This window comes from Calonectris borealis, chromosome 26, assembly GCF_964195595.1.
Source record: "Calonectris borealis chromosome 26, bCalBor7.hap1.2, whole genome shotgun sequence".
NCBI lineage: Eukaryota > Metazoa > Chordata > Aves > Procellariiformes > Procellariidae > Calonectris > Calonectris borealis.
Genome location: NC_134337.1, coordinates 8,699,135 through 8,716,902, shown reverse-complemented (window position 1 = coordinate 8,716,902; position 17,768 = coordinate 8,699,135). Strand labels below are relative to the sequence as shown.

The 17,768-nt window shown below is 48.3% G+C and overlaps 1 long non-coding RNA gene across 1 annotated transcript; it reads right to left on the bottom strand.

Moving 5' to 3' along the window:
* Nucleotides 1–5,422: 5,422 nt before the first annotated feature.
* Nucleotides 5,423–6,189, bottom strand: LOC142093366 (uncharacterized). Its single transcript, XR_012677415.1, has 3 exons — nt 6,128–6,189; nt 6,001–6,041; nt 5,423–5,915 (listed from the first exon to the last, which is right to left on the bottom strand). It is a non-coding gene; the product is annotated as an uncharacterized LOC142093366 (long non-coding RNA).
* Nucleotides 6,190–17,768: the final 11,579 nt, after the last annotated feature.

Here is a 17,768-nt window from a genome sequence, read left to right as displayed (position 1 = left end):
CAGTATGACACCTGAAAAATAACCGCTACTTAAGCCCACCAATCACCACTCACCTTGCCCGAGTCAGCTCCACTGCCCGTATCCCACATTACTCCTCCCTTTGCACCTTCAAATTAAAAAAGTTACCATAATGTAGTCATACAGCCACCAGTCACATCGTCCCGCTAATACCATGCAACAACCCACCTTCTTACGGCGCTCCACTCGCCTCTCCTACGTCACCCTTTGGTGCGTGGCTTGTCCCTCTGCATCTGAAAAAGCAATAACGTCGAAGAAGTCACCCAGTTGCAGAGCAATAGCTTAACAATTCCAGAAGTCATCTTTCCATTTAGGAATACCATTAAGAATCCAACAATACATCCTGCCGTTAAAAAAAAACCACACCCAAACAACCCACAACCTTTAAGGCCCAAACATATAAGCATTAACACCTTGGAGATTCAATCTGCTTTACTACCCCTGACCAGCCCCTCCCACACAGCTCTGCTCCTCCCCATTAAACACCATTGAAAGAGCTGTCCACACAACCTGCTGATGGCTACTCGATCTGAGATGACTGTGCAACCTTTGCCTCAACGGTCTACGCATATCAACGTATTAACCACCGACTCTTATGGCTATTCCACCTCCCCCTGACTCTACACCTCCAGGCAGGGCAGCTCCAAGCCAAACACACACACGCACAGACTGACACTACGTGGAACCCTACAAAAAAAACGCACCTCAAAGAGGAGAGAAAACTCTCGGCAAGAATGACACCCAGATAGAAGACGCTGTCAGGCAAGACGACCTGTGGGGACCATAACGGTGACATGAGAAGGCTCTGGGACAACCCCAGAAAAAGGGAGTAGAATCTCACAGCCCATGACAAGAAGATACTCTCAAAACTGAGAGGATGTACAAGCAAGAAGCCTGGCCAAGACCTAAGAGCCTAAGGATGCAGGGAAGAAATCCCAGTCCATGAAAACGGACAGCTAGAGAGAAGAGCTGCTCACGCAGCTGGGAAGGATGCCGCAAAAGATGACCGTCTGGAAACTTCGAGACACAAAACCGATCCACGCTTTCAGCTTGTAATGCAAGAAAAGAAGTGCCTCTCGAGTGCTATGCTGATGAGTGGAGCCATTCGAGACCTTAGGGATGGCACCTGTGCCCCTCAAGCGCAAAGAGCAATGAGGACATCAAGACCTGAGGAAGGCCTAAGACACAGAAGACAGACCACACAAACTACACAACAACAGACACAGGCTGGAACTGCCCCGCCCAGCATCATAGTGAAGAGTAGCCAGCTCCCTTTAACTGCCCAAAGCAGACTGTTCCTGTACAGCCCCCTGCCCTACACTATCTTTAAAACCCCTTCATGCAATTGCCAACCTTGCCTACTAAGCCTTATCCACTACCTCCCGCTGATCCCTCTCTAGCACCAGTGCCTCAACTTAGCTTTCAGATGGCCAGGAGTCTGAATCCATCCTCAACATGAAAAACCAGTCAGCCCACTGCATTAATCCTGCAATCACCAGGTTCCTCTTCATCACCTGCAAAACACAAACACCAGTGCACGCACAACAATGCCATCTGTCAGCATCACATGGCTCAACACAAACCTTTCCTCCAACATCCCTCATCTCAGATATGCCATGGCATTCCACTCACCTGCTCCACGCCAATTCTAGTATCAGACGCTGGGGCTGTCATCACTTGCGGTACATATGATACTAAGAGACACGAAATCACCAGTCCCACGCTCCTCCTCTCTGCTACCCAGCTCACCTCAAACTCTTATCCAATTCCAAAGGCAGCCCGCACAGCGCCTGCAAGATCACGGAGAAGCATGACGGAGTTGCTATGTAATACTTTGCTATTAGACACCAATCCCACCCACAACTGCCTCACCTTCTCAGGCCCCTTGTCAGCAAACAGCGGTGGTGCCTCTCCGAGCCTGCGTGCGGCACCTGCAGAAACCCAAGCAAAAAGGCACATGCTGAGATACTGCCCAAAACTGCAGCCTGCCCACACCGATTCGTGTCTCTCACTCCTTTACCTTGACAGCTCACCCACCCAGCCCCCGACAGCTTCGGTTGCCATGTTAAGGTTTGTGCACCACCTGTAGACCCGAACAACATGGGTTGCTTGTAACTTCACCAGCAGTACAACACCTGAAAAATAACCGCTACTTAAGCCCACCAATCACCACTCACCTTGCCCGAGTCAGCTCCAGTGCCCATATCCCACATTGCTCCTCCCTTTGCACCTTCAAATTAAAAGAAACATAGAAATACCATAATGTAGTCATATAGCCACCAGTCACATCTTCCGTCTAATACCACCCACCAACCCACCTTTTTCTAGTGCTCCGCTCACGTCTTGACCATCACCCTGCACAGCTCGTCCTTCTACATCTGCAAAAACAATATTAAATGAGTCACCCGGATGCGGAGCAATAGCTTAACAATTCCAGAGGACTTGTTTCAATGTAGGAATACTATCTAGAATCCAACTATACATACTGTCATTAAACGAAGTTTAGAAGTTAAACATTTACCCCTACACATACAAGCCTTAACACCTTTGAGACTCAATCTGCTTCACTACCCCTGAACAGCCATTCCCACATGGCTCAGCTCATCACCATAAGACATCATTAAAAGAGCTGTCCACACAGCCTGCCAACAGCTACTGAGTCCTAGATGACTGTACAACCGTTGTCTCAACGGTCTAGGCACATCAACATATTAACTATAGACTCTTATGGCTATTCCACCTATACCTGACTCTACAACCCCGGGCAGGGCTGCTCCAAGCCACACACGTGCACAGACCAACACTACACAACACTAAACTGCATGCCTCAAAGATGAGAGAAAAATCTCAGCAAGAAGAATGAGACCCAGACGGAAGACATCATCAGGCAAGACGACCTGCGGGACTGTGACGGTGACGTGAGGAGGCTCTGGGGCAACCCCACAGAGAGTAGAGCGTCATGACCCGTAACAAGGAGTTGCTCTCAAAACTGAGAGGATGTACACACAAGAAGCCTGGCCTCAAGACCTGAGAACGTAAAGATGCAGGGAAACAATCCCAGTCCACGAAAACATATGGCTATAGAGCAGAGCTGCTCACACAGCCGGGAAGGATGCCGCAAAAGATGACCATCCGGAAACTTTGAGACACGAGACCGATCCACGCTTTCAGCTTGTAACGCAAGGAAAAAGCGCCCTATTGGCGCTACACCAATGAGTAGAGGCATTCAAGATCCTAGGGATGGCGCTTGAGGCGTGTGCTGTGCTCCTCGAGCACAAAGAGGACATCAAGACCTGCAGAAGGCCTAAGACACAGAAGACAGACCACACAAACTACACAACAACAGACACAGGCTGGAACTGCCCTGCCCAGCACACACTAGCATCACGCTGATAAGTAACCTGCTCCCTTTATCTGCCCAAGGGGGACAGTCCTGGGACAGCCCTTTGCCCTAAGTAACTTTAAATGCACCTTCCTGCAGTTGGCAGCCTTGTCTCCTTGCCCTCTCCCCAGCCATCGTCCCTCAGCTTAGCTTTCAGAGGGCCAGGGGTCTGAATCCATCCTTGACAAAAAACACATTGGCTAGCTGATATTTTCCTGCAGTCACCGGGTTCCTCTTCAGTATCTGAAAAAAAAAAAAAACACTACAGAACAGCATACCAGCAGTAAGCATCATGACAGTGGACACCACTCTCTTCCACAACACCCTCATCCTCACAAGAACCGTGGCATTGAACTTGCCTGCTCCATGCCAATTCCAGAGTCAGATGCTACGGCCACCATTACTTGTGGCACCTAAGATATCAAGGCACGCAAAGTTAACATTGCATTTATGAGAAATCACCAGTCCCATGCTCCTCCTCTCTACTACCCAGCTCACCTCAAATGCTCATCCAATTCCAAAGGCGGCCCGCACGGCACCTGCAAAGCCACAGAGAAACACTTCACTGCGTTGCCATGCAATACTTCGCTGTTAGACACCAAGCCAGCCCACACCCGCCTCACCTTCTCAGGCCCTTTCGTCAGCATGTGGCAGCATCGCCCCTTCAAGCCTGCATGCGGCACGTAAAAAACCGAAGCGAAAAAGCACATGCTGAGATACTGCCCAAAACTGCAGCCTGCCCATAGTGTTTCCTATCACCCTCTCATTGACCTTGGCCACTAGCTGTCCAGCCTCCATCATTTTGGGTTGCCCTGTTGAAGGTTGCGCACCACCTGTAAAACACAAACAACAAGGGTTGCTTACAACTTCACCAGCAGTACAACACCTGAAACAGAACCGCTACTTCAGCCCACCAATCACCACCCACCTTGGCTGAGTCAGCTCGGCCCATATCCCATATTGCTCCTCCCTTTGCCCCTTCAAATTGAAAAACAGAAATACCATATTGTAGTCATATAGCCAGCAGTTGCATCTTCCCTCTAATAACACCTACCAACCCTCCTTCTTCCTGTGCTCCGCTCGTTCCTCTGCATCTGCAAAAACAATATTGAATGAGTCTCCGGGATGCAGAGCAATAGCTTAACAATTGCAGAGGACTTCTGTCCATGTAGGAATACCATCTAGAATCCAACTATACTTCCTGCCATTAAACAAATTTTATAAATCAAACATTAAGCCGTACACATACAAGCCTTAATGCCTTTGAGATTCAATTTCCTTCACTACCCCTGAACAGCACCTCCCACATGGCTCAGCTCATCCCCATAAAACATTATCGAAAGAGCTGTCCACACAGCCTGCCAACAGCCACTGAGTCCTAGATGACTGTACAACCGTTGCCTCAACGGTCTAGGCATATCAACGTATTAACCATAGACTCTTATGGCTATTCCACCTCCCCCTGACTCTACACCCCCAGGCAGGGCAGCTCCAAGCCACACACACATGCACAGACCAACGCTACATGGAACCCTAAAAACAACGCGCCTCAAAGAGGAGAGAAAACTCTCGGCAAGAAGAATAACACCTGAATGGAAGACGCCATTTGGCAAGACAATGCATGGGACCAAGACAGTGATGTGAAGAGGCTCTTGGCAACCCCAGAAAGAGTAGGACATCATGGCACATGACAAGAAGTTATTCTCTAAACAGAGAGGATGTACACACAAGAAGCCTGGCCTCAAGACCTGAGAATGTAAGGATGCAGGGAAGAAATCTCAGTCCGTGAAAACAGGCAGCTAGAGAGCAGAGCTGCTCACACAGCCGGGGAAGATGCCGCAAGAGATGACCGTCCAGAAACTTCCGAGACACAAGATCAATCCACACTTTAAGCTTATAACACAAGGAAAAAGTGCCTGATTGGCACTATGCCAACAAGTACAGGCATTCAAGATCCTAGAGATGGCGCCAGACGCATGTGCTGTGCTCCTCAAGCACAAAGAGGACATCAAGACCTGCAGAAGGCCTAAGACACAGAAGACAGACCACACAAACTACACAACGACAGACACAGGCTGGAACTGCCCTGCCCTAGCCTCATGCTGAAGAGTAACCCGCTCCTTTTAAATGCCTAAAGGGGACTGCTCCTGGACAGCCCTTTGCCCTACATAAACTTTAAATGCACCTTCCTGCAGTTGGCAGCCTTGTCTCCTTGCCCCCTACCCAGCCATCGTCCCTCAACTTAGCTTTCAGAGGGCTGGGGGTCTGAATCCATCCTTGACAAAAAACACATTGGCTAGCTGATATTTTCCTGCAGTCACCGGGTTCCTCTTCAGTATCTGAAGAAAAAAAAAAACACAACAACTACAAAACAGCATACCAGCAGTAAGCACCATGACAATAGATGCCGCTCTCTTCCACAACACCCTCATCCTCACAAGAGCCATGGCATTGAACTTGCCTGCTCCACGCCAATTCCAGAGTCGGATGCTGCGGCCACCATTACTTGTGGCACCTAAGATATCAAGACACACAAAGTTAACATTGCATTTATGAGAAATCACCAGTCCCATGCTCCTCCTCTCTGCTACCCAGCTCACCTCAAACGCTCATCCAATTCCAAAGGCAGCCCGCACAGCACCTGCAAGATCACACAGAGAAACACTTCACTGAGTTGCCATGTAATACTTCGCTATTAGACGCCAACCCGGCCCACAACCGCCTCACCTTCTCGGACCCCTTCGTCAGCATGCGGCAGCATCGCCCCTCCGAGCCTGCGTGCGGCACCTGCAGAAACCCAAGCAAAAAGGCACATGCTGAGATACGGCCCAAAACCGCAGCCTGCCCACACCAATACGTGTCTCGCACTCCTTTACCTTAACAGCTCACCCACCCGGCCCCCGTCAGCTTCGGTTGCCATGTTAAGGTTTGTGCACCACCTGTAAGACCCAAACAACAAGGCTTGCTTGTAACTTCACCAGCAGTATGACACCTGAAAAATAACCGCTACTTAAGCCCACCAATCACCACTCACCTTGCCCGAGTCAGCTCCACTGCCCGTATCCCACATTACTCCTCCCTTTGCACCTTCAAATTAAAAAAGTTACCATAATGTAGTCATACAGCCACCAGTCACATCGTCCCGCTAATACCATGCAACAACCCACCTTCTTACGGCGCTCCACTCGCCTCTCCTACGTCACCCTTTGGTGCGTGGCTTGTCCCTCTGCATCTGAAAAAGCAATAACGTCGAAGAAGTCACCCAGTTGCAGAGCAATAGCTTAACAATTCCAGAAGTCATCTTTCCATTTAGGAATACCATTAAGAATCCAACAATACATCCTGCCGTTAAAAAAAAAAACCACACCCAAACAACCCACAACCTTTAAGGCCCAAACATATAAGCATTAACACCTTGGAGATTCAATCTGCTTTACTACCCCTGACCAGCCTCTCCCACACGGCTCTGCTCCTCCCCATAAAACACCATTGAAAGAGCTGTCCACACAACCTGCTGATGGCTACTCGATCTGAGATGACTGCGCAACCTTTGCCTCAACGGTCTAGGCATATCAACGTATTAACCACCGACGCTTATGGCTATTCCACCTCCCCCTGACTCTACACCTCCAGGCAGGGCTGCTCCAAGCCAAACACACACATGCACAGACCAACACTATACAGAACCCTACAAACAACGCACCTCAAAGAGGAGAGAAAACTCTTGGCAAGAAGAGTGACACCTAAACGGAAGACGCCATCAGGCAAGAAGACCTGCAGGGCTGTGACGTGAGGATGCTCTATGGCAACACCACAGAAAGAGTAGAACATCATGGCCCGTGGCAAGGAGTTGCTTTCAAAACTGAGAGGATGTACACACAAGCAGCCTGGCCTCAAGACTTGAGAACGTAAGGATGCGGGGAAACAATCCCAGTCTGCAAAAATGGATGTCTAGAGAGCAGAGCCGCTCACACAGCCGGGAAGGATGCTGCAAGAGATGACTATCCGGAAACTTCAAGACACAAGAACGATCCATGCTTTAAGCTTGACGCAAGAAAAAAGACTGATGGGCACTATGCCGATGAGTATGGGCGTTTGAGACCCTAGGGATAGTGGCTGAGGCACATGCTGTGCCCCTTGAGTGCAAAGAGCAATTAGGACCTTGAGACCCAGGAATGTTTAAGACACAGAAGACAGACCACACAAACTACACAACAACAGACACAGGCTGGAACTGCCCTGCCCGGCTCACACTAGCATCACACTGAAGAGTAACCAGCTCCCTTTAACTGCCCAAGGGGGACTGTCCCTGGACAGCCCCCTGCCCTACACTATCTTTAAAACCCCTTCAGGCAATCGCCAACCCGGTCTCCGCCCTCCCTTGGTGCCATGCCAGTGCCCCAACTTAGCTTTAGGAGGGTCAGAAGTCTGAACCCATCCTCAACAAGGGAAACCACAGCCAGCCCACTGGATGAATCCAGGTTCCTCTTCATCATCTGCAAAGACAAGCCAATCCACAGGTAACTCTGCCGTCAGTCAGCAGCACATCCATCCACAGGGACCCTTCCCACAACATCCCCCACCTCAGATACGCCATGGGGATCTGCTCACCTGCTCCCCGCCAATTCCAGAGTCTGACGCTGCAGCCATTGTCGCTTCTGACGCCTAGGATACCGACAGACAAAGTTACCATTGCACTTGCCGGAAATCATCAGCCCCGCGCTCCTCCCCTGTACTACCCAGCTCACCTCAAACACTCCTCCAATGCCAAAGGCAGCCCGCACAGGACCTGCAAAACTAGACCGAAACACTGTACTGAGTTGCCATATAATACTTTCCCATCAGACACCAACCTGGCCCACAACTGCCTCACCTGCAAGGACCTCTTGGCAGTGGCGGGGCCCCACGGAGCAGCGCCTGCAAAAAAAAACAAGCAAAAAGGCACATGAGGAGATACGGCCCAAAACTGCAGCCCGCCCACACCAATCCCTGTCTTGCACTCCTTTACCTGGACAGCTCGCCGCCCCTGGCCTCCATCAGCTTGGGGCACCACGCCGTGGTTGGCACACCACCTGTAAGGCCCAAACAACATGGGTTGCTTATGACTTCACCAGCAATTCAACACCTGAAAAATAACCGCTACTTCAGCCCACCAATCAGTGCTCACCCACTCACCCCGCCCGAGTCAGCTCCCGTGGCCGTATCCCACATCGCTCCTTGTTTTGCACCTTCAAATTAAAAAAGGAAAAAAGAAAACAAAAACACAAAACCAAAAGTTAATCATATAGCCACCAGTCACATCTTCCCTCTAATACCACACACCAACCCACCTTCTTACGGCGATCCGCCCGCCTCTCCTCCATTGCCGGGCAGCTGGTCCCTCTGCATCTGCAAAAACAAGAGTGTCGAACTAGTCACCCGGTTGCAGAGCGATACGGGAACAAGTCCGGAGGACTCCTTTCCATTTAGGAACACCATCTAGAATCCCACTATACATCCCGCCACTAAAAAACCCACATCAACCCACAACCTTTAGGCCCCACCCATACAAGCCTTTCAGATTGAATCTGCTTCACTACCCCTGAAGAGCCCCTCCCACTCACCCGGGCTCATCCCCATAAAAAACTGTTGAAAGAGTTGACCACACAACCCGCCAACAGCTACTGCATCCGAGACGGCCATACGACTTTTGCGCCCACCATCTAGGCATACCAACATACTGACCACAAACTCCTATGGCTATTCCACCTACCCCTGACTCTACGCCCCCGGGCAGGGCGGCTCCAGGCCAAACACACACAAGCACACACCGACACTGCACGGAACGCTACAAACACCGCACCTCAAAGGCGGGAGAAAACTCTCAGCGAGAAGAAGGACACCTGGACGGAAGACGCCATTGGGCAAGACGACTGTCGGGACCGTGACGGTGACATGAGGCAGCTCCACAGCAAACCCAGAGAAAGAGCAGAACATCATGGCCCGCAACGAGAAGTTACACTCAGAACTGAGAGGATGTATGCACAAGAAGCCGGCCAGTGAGACCTAAGAACTTAAGGATGCGGGGAAGAAACCCCAGTCCATGAAAAATGGATGCCTAGAGAGCAGAGCGGCTCACACAGCCGGGAGGGACGCCGCAGAAGAGGGCCTTGCGGAAACTCCTGAGAAGCCAGACAGATGTGCGCTTTAAGCTCGTCATGCAAGAAAACAAGCGCCCGATAGGCGCTATGCCAATGAGTACAGGCATTCGGGACCCTAGGGATGGCACCCAGGCACGTGCCGTGCTCCTCGAGCACAAAGAGCAACGTGGGCATCAAGACCCAAGGAAGGCCTAAGACACAGAAGACAGACCACACAAATGACACAACACATACAGGCTGGAACCGCCCTGCCCGGCACACACTAGCATCACGCCCAAGAGGGGCCACCTCCCTTTACCTGTCCAAAAGGGACACTGCCCAGACAGGCCCCAGCCCTACACCATCTATAAAAACCCTTCAGGCAATCGCCAACCCCATCCCCTTGCTCCTGCAATCCCTCTCCGGCACTGGAGCCCCAACTTAGCTTTGTAGTACACCAGCAGTAAGGATCATGACTGTAGACGCCAACGTCTTGCTTAACACCCTCATTCTCAGTCACGTCATGGGGTTCCGCTTGCCCACTCCCCGCCAATTCCAGAGTCCAAGGCTGCGGCTGACATGACTTGTGGCACCTAAGATTGCAGAAGACAAAAATATCATTCTGCTTGTGAGACATCACCTGTCCTGTGCTCCTCCTCTCTACTACCCATCTCACCTCAAATCCTTATGCATTTCTAAAGGCAGCCCGCACAGCACCTACAAAACTGAAGGTGAAAGCTTCACTTAATTGCTGCAGGGTACTTCGCTCTCAGACACCAACCCGGCTGACTCTCGCCTCACTTTCTGGGACCGCTTGTCAAGGTGCTGCTTCGCTCCTCTGACCCTAAGTGCATCACCTGCCAAAATCAAACTCAATGACACATGCTGAGATACTGCCCAAGACAAGAGCGCACACGCACCAATACACATCTCCCACACCTTTACCTCAGCCAGTTGCCTGCGTTGCCTCTGTCATTTTCAGACTGCTGTCTTGAGATGCAGGTACCACCTGTGGAAGTGAAACAATAAGGGACACTTATGACTTAACTAACAATATGACATCTGACAAGTAACAGCTACTTCAGCCCACTACTCATTGCTTACTATGCCCGACTCAGCTCCAGTGCCTATATCCCACATCGCTTCACTCCTTCAGAACAAAACCAAAAAGCTAAACCACATTCTAGTTGTATAGCCACCAGTCAAATCTTGCCTCTGACACCACGGGCCAACCCACCTTCTTACAGCGCTCCGCTCTCCTCCGTCACCCCGTGGTGTGCGGCTCGTCCCTCTCCACTTGGATAAACAGTAACATTGAATGACGCACCAGGATGCAGAGCAATAGCTTAACATTTCCAGAGATCTTGTTTCTATTTAGGAACATCATCTAGAGTCCAACTGCAGCCTGCCATTAAACAACATATACCTATCAAACAGACATGCTTTAACACCTTTGAGATTTTATCTGCTCAACTAGCACTTTAGCTGCCACTCCCAGATGGCTCCAGTCATCCCCTAGGCACCCGCAAAACACTAAGCAAATTACTGTTGTCGCCTGCTGCCAATGGCTATTTGCTCTGATACGAGCTTTACAGCCTTTACCAAAACAGTCTCAGCAAGAAAAGTGACTCTGGCCCACAGATGCCATCAGGCTACAACATGGTCAGGGCTGCAACAAACAATCTACAGCAGTCCCAGAAAATTCAGACTCTGTCACCCATCATAAAAATCTAAGGCTGCAACTTGGACAACGGATGCGCGAGAAGCCAGGCTTTAACACCTAAGAATGTAAAGACACAGGGAAGCAGTCCCAGGAAATGGATCAGGAAAAACAGACCACTCTCAAGCGCTGACGCCACCTTAAGCACCACCGCAAAAAGATGACCATCCATAAACCTGGTATACGATACACTCAAGATAGATCCATGTGTCAGACTTAAAATTCAAAAAAGAACACGATCAGCATTAGTCTGATGAGCGGAGGCTTGTGAGACCCTCGGTACTGCTACCGATGTGCCCGCCATGCACATGGGACAACAGAGACATCAAGGCTTGATTAAGATATCATATGGGACACAAAACAGACTACAAAAACTACACAATAACGCTAAGGCTGGCATTGCCCTGCCAACACTCATGTTTTGTGCTAAGGACCCCACGCCCTCTATCTGCCCATATGTGCCCCATATCAAACCGCCTTCTCTGCTACTCTGATTTTAAACCCCCTGCCTGCCCCACCTGGGTTTCCCCCACCCAACTGACCACCCACACAGAGATACTACTGGCCTCTCAACTTGCCTTTCAGAGGGCTGGGGGTCAGAAACCATCCTTTACAGACACCACATAGGCTACCTATGATGTCCCTGCGATAACCCAGATCCTCTTCATCTGCAAACACAGAGTGCCATCGGTCACCGATGCACCAGTCAACACTGACATCATACGCAACAACGCCCTCCTCAGAAGCGCCATAGCATTCTGCTCACTCCCAGTCTAACACCGGATGTTATGGCCAACATCGCCCATAGTACCTAGAAAAACAGAGACACAAAGTGACCATTGTGCCTGGAAACGGTCACCCGCTCACAAACAATTCTACACCTCAAAAATAACTGCTGTTATGGTTTGGTGTTCATCGCCCACCCTGCCCGACAAGCTCAGGAGCAGACATCCGACTTCACATCTTATTTTACACCTTCAAAACAGAGCTTTAACTAGTCGCATAGTTAATGTAACTAGTAACAGCACATTCCCTCCATCGTCACGTGCTGACCTACCTTCTCATGGTGCTCTGCTTGCCTCCTCCCTTTGGTGTCCAGCTCCCTACTGTGCATCTGCAGCAACAATAAAACAAAGTCAACTGGATGCATACAAATACCGTAATGAACAGCGAACCTTCCCCATCCTTACTTCTTCGCTCTGCTAACTTTCTCAATCCATGCTTTGCGCTCCTATCTTCCAGGCTAAGTCAGCAACATCAGCATGTTCAAGGCAAAGACAAACACTAATACCTGTAAGAAGGAGACACGCTTCCCTTTTCTTTCCCCTACCCCAATGGCCACATCCCAGACTCATCCTTTCCCCCAGCAGGCTAACATGGCTCCGCTCGCGTCCCGTGCTGCGCCTCCGGGGTCAGCTGCCACATCAGGCGCCCGCTCAGAGAGTTGGTTCGACTCCAATGATGGTGGAACCATAATCTTTGATGCCAGGCCCGCCTCAGGAAAATGCAGAGAGGCACACAGCTGTTCTACACTGCTTTGCCAAAGAGAGGGACCACCACCAAAACAAACTAATAAATCCCTTTGACTGACTTACATACTCAGGCAGCACTAAGACCCCAAAAGCACAAAACCCAAACAATTGACCTCACTGCCCCCAATCACGGCCCATGACACTATCTGCTCACAAGCACTGTCACACTTTTAGAACCCTGCTCCTTTTCCCAAACATACCCTGGTCTCAAAACTTAAGAAACTCATTCTGTTTACCTGAAGAACTCCACTCCTTCCTGACAGCTCCTACCATCTATTTGCACACCTGAACCCTCCCTGTCAGCCACTCCTCAAAATCTGCTTTTCTAACCTTTGACCTGTATTCAGCAAGCATTTCTTATCCTCTGTCTTCCCACAGACTCCAGGCTCTGCTACATACCTGCAACTTAACTGAAATCATGAAGCTTATAATCTACAAGAGACCTGCCAGAAACTGCAAAGATTTGAGGAACAACAAGGTACTCTGCAGCCAATCCAGAAAGGCAAGGAGCCTGAAAGACACTATGCCTTAGGTTTCTGCTGCTTTCTTAATAAAGGCTAAAATAATGTGCACGGATACACGTAAGATACTCACTTTAAACTGTAGCACATAATCTCATCACCAGTACTACTAAAAAATCATGTAAATAACTTGCACAGGATACAGCAAAACTGGAAACCAACTAAGATACCATGTTCACAACTAAGATACCATGTTCAATTATGTCAGAAATTTCAGGAAAAAACAACGCTCTTAAAAAAAAACCCTACCATATTATCAAACCATATTGTTCACTCTAAGCAGGGAATGTAAATTTAATGTAATGTATAATTACTAACCTGAAAAAAAAACCAAGCTGCATACAAGCATACTTTCTACCAAATATTCTGCTGAACCTTGACTGGTCTTGAAATCCAAACCTCAAATAGACACATCTCCTTTCTTAACCACAAAACCACATTAACCCAAATAGCTTAATTTGAAACCTACAATCAATAGAACGCACAGAAAAGCACTAATCCCAAAGAAACCCAGAAGCAGAATGGGCTCCCTGATCAGAGGCTGTGGCTCATATACTCGGGGCCCTGCCCACCACCCTTCCCATAATCACCTGGGAAAGGGGAGGGGCGAATTGCCAGAAAGAATAAAGGTGGCCGGAGGAGCAGCAAAGAGTTTTCTCATCTGCTTTAAGTTTACAGAATACAAAGCACCAAACAGAGGAAGCGACCCTTATTGGAAATGACGATACCTGCTCTTTTACTGCAAGTACATGTATTGCATCAGCAATGTGACGGGGTAAGGAATGAAACTTCATTTTTCTGGGGCGTAGATAAAAAAAAACAGAGATCGTACACTAAGCTACACAGGAAAGTAACTTATAAAATACAATGAAAACATCAAAAATTATGTGTGTTAGTTTCCTATAAAAAAAAAAAAGCTAAGAGGTTATATTTCATTTCTAGCAAGACCATGTACGTTACCTAATTTCTACCAGAACTATGTTCTGGATAGGACTGAATGACAAAGCATAATTAGATCCCATAAGAATCACTACTCAAAAAAATCTCTGGTGAAAAAGTAAATTATTTAGTGTAAATCACTGATAATTCAGAATCACCTCAACGGTGTCTCCAGCTGACTTCCTTAATAAAACTAGATGAGTCCCAAAGGACAGAAAACATGAAAACACCATAGAAATAAAAAAATGTATCAAAAGCTGTATGAAACAGCTTAATTATTACTTAAGTAGCTAAAACAAAAAAAAGTTGCAAAACACAACAAAAACAATCTCAGGAAATGTGTCCATCACAATAGATGAAGGCTATCACCTTCTCTGGAAAACTCTAAAAGGATATTTGAGCCGACAATACGACAATAGTCATCTTGGGGTATCAGATGCCAAACAGAAACATACTATAAAACAAAAAATAAACACGCTGCTGTGAAGCACAAAGAAGGTTTCAGCGAAGGTTTCAGCAAAGGTTCTGACAGAACAAGAGGCATTGTCGCAGGAATTAGAGAGATCTCAAAGGGTCCGGAGAGACCAAAGAAGTCTTGGGAATGCAACTAGCTCCAAAGCGAATTTAACAAATTACAGATGTTCTCAGGGGACCAGGGAACGAAGGGAGGCACGCCAAACGGGCAAGAGGACAGAAAGACCTACCGGGGTACCAGAGGCTGACTCAGGAAGGGTTTGAGGTGAAAAAAGGGGTGCAAAGTGCCCTCCCGCGCTAGAACAGTGCTCTGGGGCATAGGGGATGTCTCATGAGAGCTCGGCAAAGGGAGCGCAAGAGTACTGACGGGGCCTGAGAGACCAAAGAAGCCTCAGAGGTAATAATGAGAAACTCTGAAGCAGATTTCAACAAAGTACAGAGGTCATCAGGGGGCTGGAAACTGAATGAAGGCATCCTAAATGGCAGAGAGTAAGATAAGAGCATTGTGAAGCGCACAAAAACAAAATCAAAAGGGAACTAAAGTGCTATGAGAGTGCTGCGGACTACAAGAAAGGACTCGGATGACATTGTTATAGAGAGTAGAGGAATTAGGAGGGAGCAGGTTAAAACAAAAAGGCTTGGAAACACAGCGAGGGCCTTGCAGTCTCAGGAGGGCATCTAGGCAAACTACAGGTGACCGAGAAAGAGGAACAGAACAAAGACACCCTCGACAGCAGAAAGATAAGTGAGCGCTGCATAGCAAAGACAGACGGGAGGCTCTGACGAAACAAGAGAGATGAAAAGGGAGATAAAATGCTATGAGGTGCCGTGGAAACCGATGAGGGTCTCAGGAGGCAGAGTAACTGTGAGGAGAGGGGTGTTGAGGGGGGCTGATGAACAAAAGAAGGCTTGGGGATGACAAAGAGAAATGCGGGTGATCATCTGAGCAGCGTACAGATGGTCCCGGGCAGCCAGGGACTAAACACAGCAATCCTAGATAGCGTATAGAAACAAACGAGAGCTCTACTGCTCAAAGCGCTACAAGATGCACATGGAGCACAAGGAAGGTCTCGGGAGGCATCGTGACTGGGAGAAAAAATGTCCTGAGCAAGCCAGAGAGATAGAAAAAGGATTAGGGACACAATGATCAAATCCAGAAGGGGTGTGAAGTGAGTAAACATGTCATCAGAGGGCCAGGGAATGAATAGAGGCACGGCTAGAAGAAAGAGAGGACAGAATGACTGGGCTGGGTCACAGATTCAGACACGGGAATTTTTCTGATGAAATGAGAGGGGTGCGAGGTCGGCTACAAAGTTAAAAGTGTGCTTTTTTTTTTAAGGGTAATCTCGAAGGCATCAGTAAGTATCGTGACGCCATTGGAGGGGTCCCGATTGGGCCAGAGAGACCAAAGGCGGCTAAGGGACACAAGAAAGAAGTCCAGAGGGGATCCGAACACAGTACAGATGTCCTCAGGAGGCCGGGAACCAAACGGAGGCACCCAAGATGGCACACAGGACGTGCTCTGAGGCACAAACAAACCCAAAAATGGGGTTTGAGGTAACTAGAGAGGATCAAAGGCCATTACAGAGCTAAAACAGAACCGTGGGACACAAAGAAGGTCTTGGGAGGCAAGGTGACTGGGACCACAGAGGAATAAAAGAGATCGAAAGGGAGGTCAAGCGTTACCAAAATGCTGTGGAGCGCAAGGCAGGTCTTGGGAGGCATCCTAAATGGCATAGAGAAGAAAAAGAATGCTCTATTTTGGAAACGGAGATCTTAGTAGAGGCACAATTGTAACATGAGGAGCCCAAAGGGTGCTTATGGAGCTAAAAGTGTGCTGCGGGGAATATCTAAGACCTGGGAGGCATTGTGACAGTAGCAGAAGGCTCGAGGACATGATAATGAAGTCCAGAGGGGATTTGAACAGACTACAGATGTCCTCAGGGGACCAGGGACCAAACAGAGTATCCTAGTTAGCGCAGAGAACAATCCGACTGTTCTGCAGAAGAAAGGTGGCATCGGGAATGGTTCTCAGCGAGCGATAAGGGTGCAAAGTGCGCTACAGAACCAAAAGAGGGCTCTGGATCACGAGGAAGGCCTCAGGAGGTACGATGATGGGAGAAGAAGGGTACCGAGAGCAAAAGAGAGACAGAAGGCGGCTCTGGGACACAAAGCAAAAGCCTGAGGGAGAGTTATCTCTGAATAAGAAAGACACAAAGCCCGCTGCAGAACTAAAAGTTGGCCATGGAACACAAGGATGCTCGCAGGAAGCATCGTGACAGAAATAGAGGGGTGCTGAGGTGACCGGAGAGACTGCTCGAGGGCACAAAGGTACTCAGAAAGGGGTTTGAACAGAGTACTGACGTCACGAGGGAGATGCTGACCCATTGGAGGCGAGCGAGATGGAGGAGAGGACAAAAAGACTGCTCTGAGGAAGAGGATGACCTGAGAGATGTTCTGACAAATCGAGAGGGGTATGAATTACACTCCAGAGATAAAAGCGTGCCGAGGAGACGCTCTAAAACCTCGGGATGAACCAAGAGAAGAGAAAAAAAATAAGAGACAAAGAAAATTTAAGAAGTGACAGAGTATGTGACAAAGCAGAAAGAATTAAAAAATAGGGATAGGCAGCTTGATAAAAGTAGACATAGAAAGAAAATTTAAAAAGCAAAAGGGCACAAGGCAGAGGAGAAAAAAAATGAAAAAATGGGGACAGAAAACTAGATAAAAGTAGACATATAAAAAAATTGAAAAAAGTTATTAAAGGAGGAAAAAATAAACAGAGATGTAGGAAAAAAATAGAAAAATTGAGAGAGTACACAACAGACGAGGAAGAAACAAAAAAATAGGGACAGGAACTATATAAAAGCAGACGTAGCAAAACAATTTTTAAGAGCGACAAGATAAAAGAAATAAAGGAAAAGTTAAAAAACAAGAGCAAACTAAATCAACAAAGACACAGAAACAAAATTTAAAAACCGACGGGGTATGGCACAAACTAGAATGAAATAAAAAAATAAAGACTGTGAACTGGAAAAAAGTAGATATAGAAAAAAATTTAAA